The sequence below is a fragment of the Cetorhinus maximus genome, unplaced genomic scaffold (assembly GCF_964194155.1).
Source record: "Cetorhinus maximus unplaced genomic scaffold, sCetMax3.hap1.1 HAP1_SCAFFOLD_520, whole genome shotgun sequence".
Lineage (NCBI taxonomy): Eukaryota > Metazoa > Chordata > Chondrichthyes > Lamniformes > Cetorhinidae > Cetorhinus > Cetorhinus maximus.
In genome coordinates, this window is record NW_027596462.1 from 6,966 (window position 1) to 22,248 (window position 15,283).

Sequence of the window (15,283 nt, forward strand, 5' to 3'; positions counted from 1 at the left end):
GGGGTACAGTACTGGTGATGACGGTTCGGTCACTGTATAACACTGGGGTACAGTACAGGTGGGGACAGGTCTGTCACTGTATAACATTGGGGAACAGTACTGGTGTGGACGGGTCTGTTACTGTATAACACTGGGGTACAGTACAGGTGGGAACAGGTCTGTCACTGTATAACACTGTGGTGCAGTACTGGTGGGGCGTGTCTGTGACTGTATAACACTGGGGTACAGTACTGGTGGGGACGGCTCTGTCACTGTATAACACTGGGGTAAACTATTGGAGGGGACAGCTCTGTCAATGTATAACACTGGGGTACAGTCCTGGTGGGGACAGGTATGTCACTGTAAAACACTGGGGTACAGTATTGTTGGGGACGGGTCAGTCACTGTATAACACTGGGGCACAGTACTGGTGGGGACAGGTCTGTCACTGTATAACACGGGGGTACAGTACTGGTGGGGATAGGTCTGACACTGTAGAACACTGGGGTACAGTACTGGTGGGGACAGGTCTGTCACTGTATAACACTGGGGTACAGTACTGGTGGGGACGGTTCGGTCACTGTATAACACTGGGGTACAGTACTGGTGGGGACGGGTTTGTCACTGTATAACAAAGGGGTACACTACTGGTGGGAACAGGTCTGTCACTGTATAACACTGGGGTACAGTACTGGTGGGGACGGTTCGGTCACTGTATAACACTGGGGTACAGTACTGGTGGGGACGGGTCTGTCACTGTATAACACTGGGATACAGTACTGGTGCGGACAGGTCTGTCTCTGTATAACACCGGGGTACAGTACTGGAGGGGTGAGGTCTATCTCTGTATAACATTGGGGTACAGTACTGGTGGGGATAGGTCTGTCACTGTATAACACTGGGTTACAGTACTGGGGGGGACAGGTCTGTCACTGTATAACACTGGGGTACAGTACTGGTGAGGACAGGTCTGTCACAGTATAACACTGGGGTGCAGCACTGGTGGGGACATGTCTGTCACTGTATAACACTGGCGTACAGTACTCGTGGGGACAGGTCTGTCATTGTGTAACACTGGGATACAGTACTGGTGGGGTCAGGTCTGTCACTGCATAACACTGGAGCACAGTACTGATGGGGATGGGTCTGTCACTGTATAACACTGGGGAACAGTACTGGAGGGGACGGATCTGTCGCTGTATAACACTGGGGTACAGTACTGTTGGGGACAGGTCTGTCACTGTATAACACGGGGGTACAGTACTGGTGGGGATAGGTCTGATACTGTAGAACACTGGGGTACAGTACTGGTGGGGACAGGTCTGTCACTGTATAACACTGGGGTACAGTACTGGTGGGGACGGTTCGGTCACTGTATAACACTGGGGTACAGTACTGGTGGGGACGGGTTTGTCACTGTATAACAAAGGGGTACAGTACTGGTGGGAACAGGTCTGTCACTGTAGAACACTGGGGTACAGTACTGGTGGGGACAGGTCTGTCACTGTATAACACTGGGGTACAGTACTGGTGGGGACGGGTCTGTCACTGTATAACTCTGGGGTACAGTACTGGTGGTGACGGGTCTGTCACTGTATAACACTGGGGTGCAGTACTGGTGGGGACAGGTCTGTCACTGTATAACACTGGGGTACTGTACTGGTGGGGACAGGTCTATCACTGTATAACACTGGGGTACAGTACTGGTGGGGACAGGTCTGTCACTGTATAACACTGGGGTACATTACTGGTGGGGACAGGTCTGTCACTGTATAACACTGGGGTACACTACTGGTGGGGACATGTCTCTCACTATATAACACTGGGGTTCAGTACTGGTGGGGACGGGTCTGTCACTGTAAAACACTGGGGTACTGTACTGGTGGGGATGGGTCTGTCACTGTATAACTCAGGGGTACAGGACTGGTGGGGATGGGTCTGTCACTGTATAACACTGGGGTACAGTACTGGTGGGGACGGGTCTGTCACTGTATAACACAGGGGTACTGTACAGTTGGGAACAGGTCTGTCACTGTATAAAACTTGGGTGCAGTACTTGTGGGGACAGGTCTGTCACTGTATAACACTGGGGTACAGTACTGGTGGGGACAGGTATGTCACTGTATAACACTGGGGTACAGTACAGGAGGGGATGGGTCTGTCACTGTATTACACTGGGGTACAGTATTGATGGGGACACGTCTGTCACTGTATAACACTGGGGTACAGTACTGGTGGGGACGGGTCTGTCACTGTATAACACAGGGGTACAGTACAGGTGGGAACAGGTCTGTCACTGTATAACACTGGGTTGCAGTACTGGTGGGGGCTTGTCTGTCACTGTATAACACTGGGGTACAGTACTGGTGGGGACAGTTCAGTCACTGTATAACACTGGGGTACAGTACTGGTGGGGACAGGTCTGTCACTGTATAACACTGGGGTACAGTACTGGTGCGGACAGGTCTGTCTCTGTATAACACTGGGGTACAGTACAGGTGGGAACAGGTCTGTCACTGTATAACACTGGGGTGCAGTACTGGTGGGGGCTTGTCTGTCACTGTATAACACTGGGGTACAGTACTGGTGGGGACAGTTCAGTCACTGTATAACACTGGGGTACAGTACTGGTGGGGACAGGTCTGTCACTGTATAATACTGGGGTACAGTACTGGTGCGGACAGGTCTGTCTCTGTATAACATTGGGGTACAGTACTGGAGGGGAGAGGTCTATCTCTGTATAACATTGGGGTACAGTACTGGTGGGGATAGGCCTGTCACTGTATAACACTGGGGTACAGTACTGGTGGGAGTCAGGTCGATCACTGCATAACACTGGAGCACAGTACTGGTGGGGACAGGTCTGTCACTGTATAACACTGGGGTACAGTACTGGTGGGGATGGGTCTGTCACTGTATAACACTGGGATACAGTACTGGTGGGGAAAGGTCTGTCACTGTATAACACTGGGTTACAGTACTGGTGGGGACATGTCTGTCACTGTATAACACTCTGGTACAGTACTGGTGGGGACAGGTCTGTCACTGTATAACACTGGGGTACAGTAGTGGTGGACACAGGTCTGACACTGTAGAACGCTGGGGAACAGTACTGGTGGGGACAGGTCTGTCACTGTATAACACTGGGGTACAGTACTGGTGTGGACGGGTTTGTCACTGTATAACACTGGGGTACAGTACAGGTGGGAACAGGTCTGTCACTGTATAACACTGTGGTGCAGTACTGGTGGGGGCGTGTCTGTCACTGTATAACACTGGGGTACAGTACTGGTGGGGACGGGTCTGTCACTGTATTACACTGGGGTACACTATTGGAGGGGACAGCTCTGTCAATGTATAACACTGGGGTACAGTCCTGGTGGGGACAGGTCAGTCACTGTAAAACACTGGGGTACAGTACTGGTGGGGACGGGTCTGTCACTGTATAACACTGGGGTACAGTACTGGTGGTGACGGGTCTGTCACTGTATAACACTGGGGTGCAGTACTGGTGGGGACAGGTCTGCCACTGTATAACACTGGGGTACTGTACTGGTGGGGACAGGTCTATCACTGTATAACACTGGGGTACAGTACTGGTGGGGACAGGTCTGTCACTGTATAACACTGGGGTACAGTACTTGTGGGGACAGGTCCGTCACTGTATAACACTGGGGTACACTACTGGTGGGGACATGTCTCTCACTATATAACACTGGGGTTCAGTACTGGTGGGGACGGGTCTGTCACTGTAAAACACTGGGGTACTGTACTGGTGGGGATGGGTCAGTCACTGTATAACTCAGGGGTACAGGACTGGTGGGGATGGGTCTGTCACTGTATAACACTGGGGTACAGTACTGGTGGGGACGGGTCTGTCACTGTATAACACAGGGGTACTGTACAGTTGGGAACAGGTCTGTCACTGTATAAAACTTGGGTGCAGTACTGGTGGGGACAGGTCTGTCACTGTATAACACTGGGGTACAGTACTGGTGGGGACAGGTATGTCACTGTATAACACTGGGGTACAGTACAGGAGGGGATGGGTCTGTCACTGTATTACACTGGGGTACAGTATTGATGGGGACAGGTCTGTCACTGTATAACACTGGGGTACAGTACTGGTGGGGACGGGTCTGTCACTGTATAACACTGGGGTACAGTACTGGTGCGGACAGGTCTGTCTCTGTATAACACTGGGGTACAGTACTGGAGGGGAGAGGTCTATCTCTGTATTACATTGGGGTACAGTACTGGTCGGGATAGGTCTGTCACTGTAAAACACTTGCTTACAGTACTGGTGGGGACAGGTCTGTCACTGTATAACACTGGGATACAGTACTGTTGGGGACAGGTCTTTCACTGTATAACACTGGGGTACAGTACTGGTGGGGACAGGTCTTTCACTATATAACACTGGGGTACAGTACTGGTGCGGACAGGTCTGTCTCTGTATAACACAAGGGTACAGTACTGGTGGGCAGAGGTCTAACTCTGTATAACATTGGGTACAGTACTGGTGGGGATAGTACTGTCATTGTAAAACACTGGGGTACAGTTCTGGTGGGGTAAGGTCTGTCACTGTATAACACTGGGGTACAGTACTGGTGGGGACATGTCTGTCACTGTATAACACTGGGGTACAGTACTGGTGAGGACAGGTCTGTCACAGTATAACACTGGGGTGCAGCCCTGGTGGGGACATGTCTGTCACTGTATAACACTGTGGTACAGTACTGGTGGGGACAGGTCTGTCACTGTATAACACTGGGATACAATACTGGTGGGGACAGGTCTGTCACTGTATAACACTGGGATACAGTACTGGTGGGGACGGGTCAGTGTCTGTATAACACTGTGGTACAGTACTAGTGGGTACAGGTCTGACAATGTAGAACACTGGGGTACAGTACTGGTGGGGACGGGTCTGTCACTGTATAACACTGTGGTACAGTACCGATGGGGACAGGTCTGTCACTGTGTAACACTGGGGTACAGTACTGGTGGGGACGGTTCGGTCAATGTATAACACTGGGGTACAGTACTGGTGGGGACAGGTCTGTCACTGTATAACACTGGGGTACAGTACTGGTGGGGACAGGACTGTCACTGTATAACACTGGGGTACAGTACTGGTGGGGACGGGTTTGTCACTGTATAACACAGGGGTACAGTACTTGTGGGAACAGGTCTGTCACTGTATAACACTGGGGTACAGTACTGGAGGGGCAGTTCTGTCACTGTATATTACTGGGGTACAGTACTGGTGGGGACGGGTCTGTCACTGTTTAACACAGGGGTACAGTACTGGTGGGGACGGGTCTGTCACTGTATAACACTGGGGTACAGTACTGGTGGGGACGGGTCTGTCACTGTATAACACTGGGGTATGGTACTGGTGGGGACGGGTCTGTCACTGTATAACACTGGGGTACAGTACTGGTGGGGACAGGTCTGTCACTGTATAACACTGGGGTACTGTACTGGTGGGGACAGGTCTGTCACTGTATAACACTGGGGTACAGTACTGGTGGGGACATGTCTGTCACTATATAACACTGGGGTTCAGTACTGGTGGGGACAGGACTGTCACTGCATAACACTGGGGTACAGTACTGGTGGGGACGGGTCTGTCACTGTATAACACTGGGGTACAGGACTGGTGGGGATGGGTCTGTCACTGTATAACACTGGGGTACAGTACTGGTGGGGACGGGTCTGTCACTGTATAACACAGGGGTACAGTACAGGTGGGAACAGGTCTGTCACTGTATAACACTGGGGTGCAGTACTGGTGGGGACAGGTATGTCACTGTATAACACTGGGGTACAGTACTGGTGGGGACGGGTCTGTCACTGTATTACGCTGGGGTACAGTATTGGTGGGGACAGGTCTATCACTGTATAACACTGGGGTACAGTACTGGTGGGGACAGGTATGTCACTGTATAACACTGGGGTACAGTACTGGTGCGGACGGGTCTGTCACTGTATAACACTGGGGTACAGTACAGGTGGGAACTGGTCTGTCACTGTATAACAATGGGGTGCAGAATTGGTGGGGGCGGGTCTGTCACTGTATAACACTGGGGGAGAGTACTGGTGGGGACGGGTCTGTCACTGTATTACACTGGGGTACAGTAGTGGTGGGGACAGGTCTGTCAATGTATAACACTGGGGTACAGTACTGGTGGGGACAGGTCTGTCACTGTATAATACTGGGGTACAGTACTGGTGAGGACGGGTCTGTCACTGTATAACACTGGGGTACAGTACTGGTGCGGACAGGTCTGTCTCTGTATAACACTGGGGTACTGTACTGGTGGGGAGAGGTCTATCTCTGTATAACATTGGGGTACAGTGCTGGTGGGGATAGATCTGTCACTGTATAACACTGTGGTACAGTACTGGTGGGGACGGGTCTGTCACTGTATAACACTGGGGTACAGTACTGATGGGGACAGGTCTGTCACTGTGTAACACTGGTGTACAGTACTGGTGATGACGGTTCGGTCACTGTATAACACTGGGGTACAGTACTGGTGGGGACAGGTCTGTCACTGTGTAACTCTCGGGTACAGTACTGGTGGGGACGGTACGGTTACTGTATAACACCGGGGTACAGTACTGGTGGGGACAGGTCTGTCACTGTATAACAATGGGGTACAGTACTGGTGGGGACAGGTCTGTCTCTGTATAACATTGGGGTACAGTACTGGTGGGGATAGGTCTGTCACTGTATAACACTGGGGTACAGTACTGGTGGGGAAAGGTCTGTCACTGTATAACACTGGGGTACAGTACTGGTGAGGACAGGTCTGTCACAGTATAATGCTGGGGTGCAGCACTGGTGGGGACATGTCTGTCACTGTATAACACTGTGGTACAGTACTGTTGGGGACAGGTCTGTCACTGTATAACACTGGGGTACAGTACTGGTGGGGTCAGGTCAGTCACTTTATAACACTGGGGTACGGTACTGGTGGGGACGGCCCTGTCACTGTATAACACTGGGGTACAGTACTGATGGGGACAGGTCTGTCACTGTGTAACACTGGGGTACAGTACTGGTGATGGCGGTTCGGTCACTGTATAACACTGGGGTACAGTACAGGTGCGGACAGGTCTGTCACTGTAAAACATTGGGGAACAGTACTGGTGTGGACGGGTTTGTCACTGTATAACACTGGGGTACAGTACAGGTGGGAACAGGTCTGTCACTGTATAACACTGGGATACAGAACTGGTGGGGACAGGTCTGTCACTGTATAAGACAGGGGTACAGTACTGGTGTGGACAGGTCTGAAACTGTATAACACTGGGATACAGTACTGTTGGGGACAGGTCTGTCACTTTATAACACTGGGGTACACTACTGGTGGGGACGGGTCTGTCACTGTATAACACAGGGGTACAGTGCAGGTGGGAACTGGTCTGTCACTGTATAACACTGGGGTGCAGTACTGGTGGGGGCGGGTCTGTCACTGTATAACACTGGGGTACAGAACTGGTGGGGACGGGTCTGTCACTGTAATACACTGGGGTACAGTATTGGTGGGGACAGGTCTGTCACTGTATAACACTGGGGGACAGTGCTGGTGGGGACAGGTCTGTCACTGTATAACACTGTGGTACAGTACTGGTGGGGACAGGTCTGTCACTGCATAACATTGGGGTACAGTACTGGTGCGGACAGGTCTGTCTCTGTATAACACTGGGGTACAGTACTGGTGGGCAGAGGTCTATCTCTGTATAACATTGGGGTACAGTACTGGTGGGGATAGGTCTGTCACTGTATGACACTGGGGTACAGTACTGGTGGGGAAAGGTCTGTCACTGTATAACACTGGGGTACAGTACTGGTGAGGACAGGTCTGTCACAGTATAATGCTGGGGTGCAGCACTGGTAGGGTCAGGTTTGTCGCTGCATAACACTGGAGCACAGTACTGGTGGGGACGGGTCTGTCACTGTATAACACTGGGATACAGTACTGGTGGGGACAGGTCTGTCACTGTATAACACTGGGATACAGTACTGGTGGGGACGGGTCAGTGACTGTATAACACTGGGGTACAGTTCTGGTGGGGACGGGTCTGTCTCTGTATAACACTGGGGTACAGTACTGGTGGGGACGGGTCTGTCACTGTATAACACTGTGGTACAGTACCGATGGGGACAGGTCTGTCACTGTGTAACACTGGGGTACAGTACTGGTGGGGACAGTTCGGTCACTGTATAACACTGGGGTACAGTACTGGTGGGGACAGTTCGGTCACTGTATAACAATGGGGTACAGTACTGGTGGGGACAGGTCTGTCACTGTATAATACTGGGGTACAGTACTGGTGGGGACAGGACTGTCACTGTATAACACTGGGGTACAGTACTGGTGGGGACGGGTTTGTCACTGTATAACACAGGGGTACAGTACTTGTGGGAACAGGTCTGTCACTGTATAACACTGGGGTACAGTACTGGTGGGGCAGTTCTGTCACTGTATATTACTGGGGTACAGTACTGGTGGGGACGGGTCTGTCACTGTTTAACACAGGGGTACAGTACTGGTGGGGACGGGTCTGTCACTGTATAACACTGGGGTACAGTACTGGTGGGGACGGGTCTGTCACTGTATAACACTGGGGTATGGTACTGGTGGGGACGGGTCTGTCACTGTATAACACTGGGGTACAGTACTGGTGGGGACAGGTCTGTCACTGTATAACACTGGGGTACTGTACTGGTGGGGACAGGTCTGTCACTGTATAACACTGGGGTACAGTACTGGTGGGGACATGTCTGTCACTATATAACACTGGGGTTCAGTACTGGTGGGGACGGGACTGTCACTGCATAACACTGGGGTACAGTACTGGTGGGGACGGGTCTGTCACTGTATAACACTGGGGTACAGGACTGGTGGGGATGGGTCTGTCACTGTATAACACTGGGGTACAGTACTGGTGGGGACGGGTCTGTCACTGTATAACACAGGGGTACAGTACAGGTGGGAACAGGTCTGTCACTGTATAACACTGGGGTGCAGTACTGGTGGGGACAGGTATGACACTGTATAACACTGGGGTACAGTACTGGTGGGGACGGGTCTGTCACTGTATTACACTGGGGTACAGTATTGGTGGGGACAGGTCTGTCACTGTATAACACTGAGGTACAGTACTGGTGGGGACAGGTATGTCACTGTATAACACTGGGGTACACTACTGGTGCGGACGGGTCTGTCACTGTATAACACTGAGGTACAGTACAGGTGGGAACTGGTCTGTCACTGTATAACAATGGGGTGCAGTATTGGTGGGGGCGGATCTGCCACTGTATAACACTGGGGTAGAGTACTGGTGGGGACGGGTCTGTCACTGTATTACACTGGGGTACAGTAGTGGTGGGGACAGGTCTGTCAATGTATAACACTGGGGTACAGTACTGGTGGGGACAGGTCTGTCACTGTATAATACTGGGGTACAGTACTGGTGAGGACGGGTCTGTCACTGTATAACACTGGGGTACAGTACTGGTTCGGACAGGTCTGTCTCTGTATAACACTGGGGTACTGTACTGGTGGGGAGAGGTCTATCTCTGTATAACATTGGGGTACAGTACTGGTGGGGATAGATCTGTCACTGTATAACACTGGGGTACAGTACTGGTGGGGACGGGTCTGTCTCTGTTTAACACTGGGGTACAGTACTGATGGGGACAGGTCTGTCACTGTGTAACACTGGGGTACCGTACTGGTGATGACGGATCGGTCACTGTATAACACTGGGGTACAGTACTGGTGGGGACAGGTCTGTCACTGTGTAACACTGGGGTACAGTACTGGTGGGGACGGTACGGTCACTGTATAACACCGGGGTACAGTACTGGTGGCGACAGGTCTGTCACTGTATAACAATGGGGTACAGTACTGGTGGGGACAGGTCTGTCTCTGTATAACACAAGGGTACAGTACTGGTGGGGAGAGGTCTATCTCTGTATAACATTGTGGTACAGTACTGGTGGGGATAGGTCTGTCACTGTATAACACTGGGGTACAGTACTGGTGGGGAAAGGTCTGTCACTGTATAACACTGGGGTACAGTACTGGTGAGGACAGGTCTGTCACAGTATAATGCTGGGGTGCAGCACTGGTGGGGACATGTCTGTCACTGTATAACACTGTGTTACAGTACTGTTGGGGACAGGTCTGTCACTGTATAACACTGGGGTACAGTACTGGTGGGGTCAGGTCAGTCACTTTATAACACTGGGGTACGGTACTGGTGGGGACGGCCCTGTCACTGTATAACACTGGGGTACAGTACTGATGGGGACAGGTCTGTCACTGTGTAACACTGGGGTACAGTACTGGTGATGACGGTTCGGTCACTGTATAACACTGGGGTACAGTACAGGTGGGGACAGGTCTGTCACTGTATAACATTAGGGAACAGTACTGGTGTGGATGGGTTTGTCACTGTATAACACTGGGGTACAGTTCAGGTGGGAACAGGTCTGTCACTGTATAACACTGTGGTGCAGTACTGGTGGGGCGTGTCTGTGACTGTATAACACTGGGGTACAGTACTGGTGGGGACGGGTCTGTCATTGCATAACACTGGGGTAAACTATTGGAGGGGACAGCTCTGTCAATGTATAACACTGGGGTACAGTCCTGGTGGGGACAGGTCTGTCACTGTAAAACACTGGGGTACAGTACTGTTGGGGACGGGTCAGTCACTGTATAACACTGGGGTACAGTACTGGTGAGGACAGGTCTGTCACAGTATAACACTGGGGTGCAGCCCTGGTGGGGACATGTCTGTCACTGCATAACACTGTGGTACAGTACTGGTGGGGACAGGTCTGTCACTGTATAACACTGGGATACAATACTGGTGGGGACAGGTCTGTCACTGTATAACACTGGGGTACAGTACTGGTGGGGTCAGGTCTGTCACTGTATAACACTGGGGTACAGTACTGGTGGGGATGGGTCTTTCACTGTATAACACTGGGTTACAGTACTGGTGGGACGGGTCACTCACTGTATAACACTGGGGTACGGTACTGGTGGGGACAGGTCTGTCACTGTATAACACTGGGGTACAGTACTGATTGGGGACAGGTCTGTCACTGTGTAACACTGGGGTACAGTACTGGTTGGGACGGTTCGGTCACTGTATAACACAGGGGTACAGTACTGGTGGGGACAGGTCTGTCACTGTATAACACTGGGGTACAGTACTGGTGGGGACAGGACTGTCACTGTATAACCCTGGGGTACAGTACTGGTGGGGATGGGTCTGTCACTGTATAACACTGGGGTACAGTACTGATGGGGACAGGTCTGTCACTGTGTAACACTGGGGTACAGTACTGGTGGGGACGGTTCGGTCACTGTATAACACAGGGGTACAGTACTGGTGGGGACAGGTCTGTCACTGTATAACACTGGGGAACAGTACTGGTGGGGACAGGACTGTCACTGTATTACACTGTGGGGCAGTAGTGGTCGGGACGGGTTTGTCATTGTATAACAGAGGGGTACAGTACTTGTGGGAACAGGTCTGTCACTGTATAACACTGGGGTACAGTACTGGAGGGTCAGGACTGTCACTGTATAATACTGGGGTACAGTACTGGTGGGGACGTGTCTGTCACTGTATAAAACATGGGTACAGTACTGGTGGGGACGGGCCTGTCACTGTATAACACTGGGGTACAGTACTGGTGGGGACAGGTCTGCCACTGTATAACACTGGGGTATGGTACTGGTGGGGACGGGTCTGTCCCTGTAAAACACTGGGGTACAGTACTGGTGGGGAGAGGTCTGTCACTGTATAACACTGGGGTACTGTACTGGTGGGGACAGGTCTGTCACTGTATAACACGGGGGTACAGTACTGGTGGGGACATGTCTATCATTATTTAACACTGGGGTTCAGTACTGGTGGGGACGGGTCTGTCTCTGTATAACACTGGGGTACAGTACTGGTGGGGACGGGTCTGTCACTGTATAAAACATGGGTACAGTACTGGTGGGGACGGGTCTGTCCCTGTATAACACTGGGGTACAGTACTGGTGGGGAGAGGTCTGTCACTGTATAACACTGGGGTACTGTACTGGTGGGGACAGGTCTGTCACTGTATAACACGGGGGTACAGTACTGGTGGGGACATGTCTATCACTATTTAACACTGGGGTTCAGTACTGGTGGGGAAGGGTCTGTCTCTGTATAACACTGGGGTACAGTACTGGTGGAGACGGGTGTGTCACTGTATAACACTGGGGTACAGGACTGGTGGGGACGGGTCTGTCACTGTATAACACTGGGGTACAGTACTGGTGGGGACGGGTCTGTCACTGTATAACACAGGGGTACAGTACAGGTGTGAACAGGTCTGTCACTGTATAACACCGGGGTGCAGTACTGGTGGGGACAGGTATGTCACTGTATAACACTGGGGTACAGTATTGGTGGGGACAGGTCTGTCACTGTATAACACTGGGGTACAGTACTGGTGGAGACAGGTCTGTCACTGTATAACACTGGGGCACAGTACTGGTGGGGACGGGTCTGTCACTGTATAACACAGGGGTACAGTACAGGTGGGAACTGGTCTGTCACTGTAAAACAATGGGGTGCTGTGCTGGTGGGGGCGGGTCTTTCACTGTATAACCCTGGGGTTCAGTACTGGTGGGGACGGGTCTGTCACTGTATTACACTGGGGTACAGTATTGGTGGGGAAAGGTCTGTCAATGTATAACACTGGGGTACAGTACTGGTGGGGACAGGTCTGTCACTGTATAATACTGGGGTACAGTACTGGTGGGGACGGGTCTGTCACTGAATAACACTGGGGTACAGTACTGGTGCGGACAGGTCTGTCTCTGTATAACACTGGGGTACAGTACTGTTGGGGAGAGGTCTATCTCTGTATAACATTGGGGTACAGTACTGGTGGGGATAGGTCTGTCACTGTATAACACTGGGTTACAGTACTGGTGGGGACAGGTCTGTCACTGTATAACACTGGGGTACAGTACGGGTGAGGACAGGTCTGTCACAGTATAACACTGGGGTGCAGCACTGGTGGGGACATGTCTGTCACTGTATAACACTGGCGTACAGTACTGGTGGGGACAGGTCTGACATTGTGTAACACTGGGATACAGTACTAGTGGGGTCAGGTCTGTCACTGCATAACACTGGAGCACAGTACTGATCGGGATGGGTCTGTCACTGTATTACACTGGGATACGGTACTGGTGGGGACAGGTCTGTCAATGTATAACACTGGGGTACAGTACTGGTGGGGACAGGTCTGTCACTGTATAACACTGGGATACAGTACAGGTGGGGACGGGTCAGTCACTGTATAACACTGGGGCACAGTACTGGTGGGGACAGGTCTGTCACTGTATAACACTGGGGAACAGTACTGGTGGGGACAGGTGTGACACTGTAGAACACTGAGGTACAGTAGTGGTGTGGACGGGTCTGTCTCTGTATAACACTGGGGTACGGTACTAGTGGGAACAGGTCTGACACTGTAGAACACTGGGGTACAGTAGCGGTGGGGACGGGTCTGTCACTGTATAACACTGGGGTACAGTACTGGTGGAGACAGGTCTGTCACTGTATAACACTGGGGTACAGTACTGGTGGGGACGGTTCGGTCACTGTATAACACTGGGGTACAGTACTGGTGGGGACGGGTTTGTCACTGTATAACACAGGGGTACAGAACTGGTGGGAACAGGTCTGTCACTGTATAACACTGCGGTACAGTACTGGTGGGTCAGGTCTGTCAATGTATAATAGTGGGATACAGTACTGGTGGGGACGGGTCTGTCACTGTATAACACTGGGGTACAGTACTGGTGGGGACAGGTCTGTCACTGTATAACACTGGGGAATGGTACTGGTGGGGACAGGTCTGTCACTGTATAACACTGGGGTACAGTACTGGTGGGGACAGGTCTGTCAATGTATAACACTGGGGTACTGTACTGGTGGGGACAGGTCTATCAATGTATAACACTGGGGTACCGTACTGGTGGGGACAGGTCTGTCACTGTATAACACTGGGGTACAGTACTGGTGGGGACATGTCTGTCACTGTATAACACTGGGGTACAGTACTGGTGGGGATATGTCTCTCACTATATAACACTGGGGTTCAGTACTGGTGGGGACGGGTCTGTCACTGTATAACACTGGGGTACAGGACTGGTGGGGATGGGTCTGTCACTGTAGAACACTGGGGTACAGTACAGGTGGGAACAGGTCTGTCACTGTATAACACTGGGGTACAGTACTGGTGGGGACAGGTATGTCACTGTATAACACTGGGGTACAGTACTGGTGGGGATGGGTCTGTCACTGTATAACACTGGGGTACAGTACTGGTGGGGACAGGTTTGTCACAGTATAACACAGGGGTGCCGCACTGGTGGGGACATGTCTGTCACTGTATAACACTTGCTTACAGTACTGGTGGGGACAGGTCTGTCACTGTATAACACTGGGGTACAGTACTGGTGGGGACAGGTCTGTCACTGTATAACACTGGGGCACAGTACTGGTGGGGACAGGTCTGTCACTGTATAACACCGGGGTACAGTACTGGTGGGGACAGGTCTTTCACTGTATAACACTGGATTACAGTACTGGTGGGGACAGGTCTTTAACTGTTTAACACTGGGGTACAGTACTGGTGGGGACAGGTCTTTCACTGTATAACACTGGGGTACAGTACTGGTGGGGACAGGTCTGTCACTGTATAACACTGGGACACAGTACTGGTGGGGACAGGTCTGTCACTGTATAACACTGGGGTACAGTACTGATGGGGACAGGTCTGTCACTGTGTAACACTGGGGTACAATACTGGTGATGACGGTTCGGTCACTGGATAACACTGGGGTACAGTACAGGTGGGGACGGGTCTGTCACTGTATAACACTGGGGTACAGTACTGGTGGGGACAGGTCTGTCACTGTATAACACTGGGGAACAGTACTGGTTTGGACGTGTTTGTCACTGTATAACACAGGGGTACAGTACTGGTGGGGACAGGTCTGTCACTGTATAACTCTGGGGTGCAGTACTGGTGGGGACGGGTCTGTCACTGTTTAACACTGAGGTACAGTACTGGTGGGGACAGGTCTGTCACTGTATAACTCTGGGGTGCAGTACTGGTGGGGACGGGCCTGTCACTGTTTAACACTGAGGTACAGTACTGGTGGGGACGGGTCTGTCACTGTATAACAATGGGGTACAGTACTGGTGGGGA

The 15,283-nt window shown here is 51.7% G+C and overlaps 1 long non-coding RNA gene across 1 annotated transcript in view; it reads left to right on the forward strand.

Moving 5' to 3' along the window:
* The first annotated feature begins 14,766 nt into the window (after positions 1-14,766).
* LOC144673950 (uncharacterized) overlaps positions 14,767-15,283 on the forward strand; it is a 56,154-nt gene continuing 55,637 nt past the window's right edge. Inside the window, exon 1 of the long non-coding RNA XR_013574450.1 lies at positions 14,767-14,802. This is a non-coding gene — a long non-coding RNA (uncharacterized LOC144673950). The remainder of the gene's footprint in view (positions 14,803-15,283) is intronic.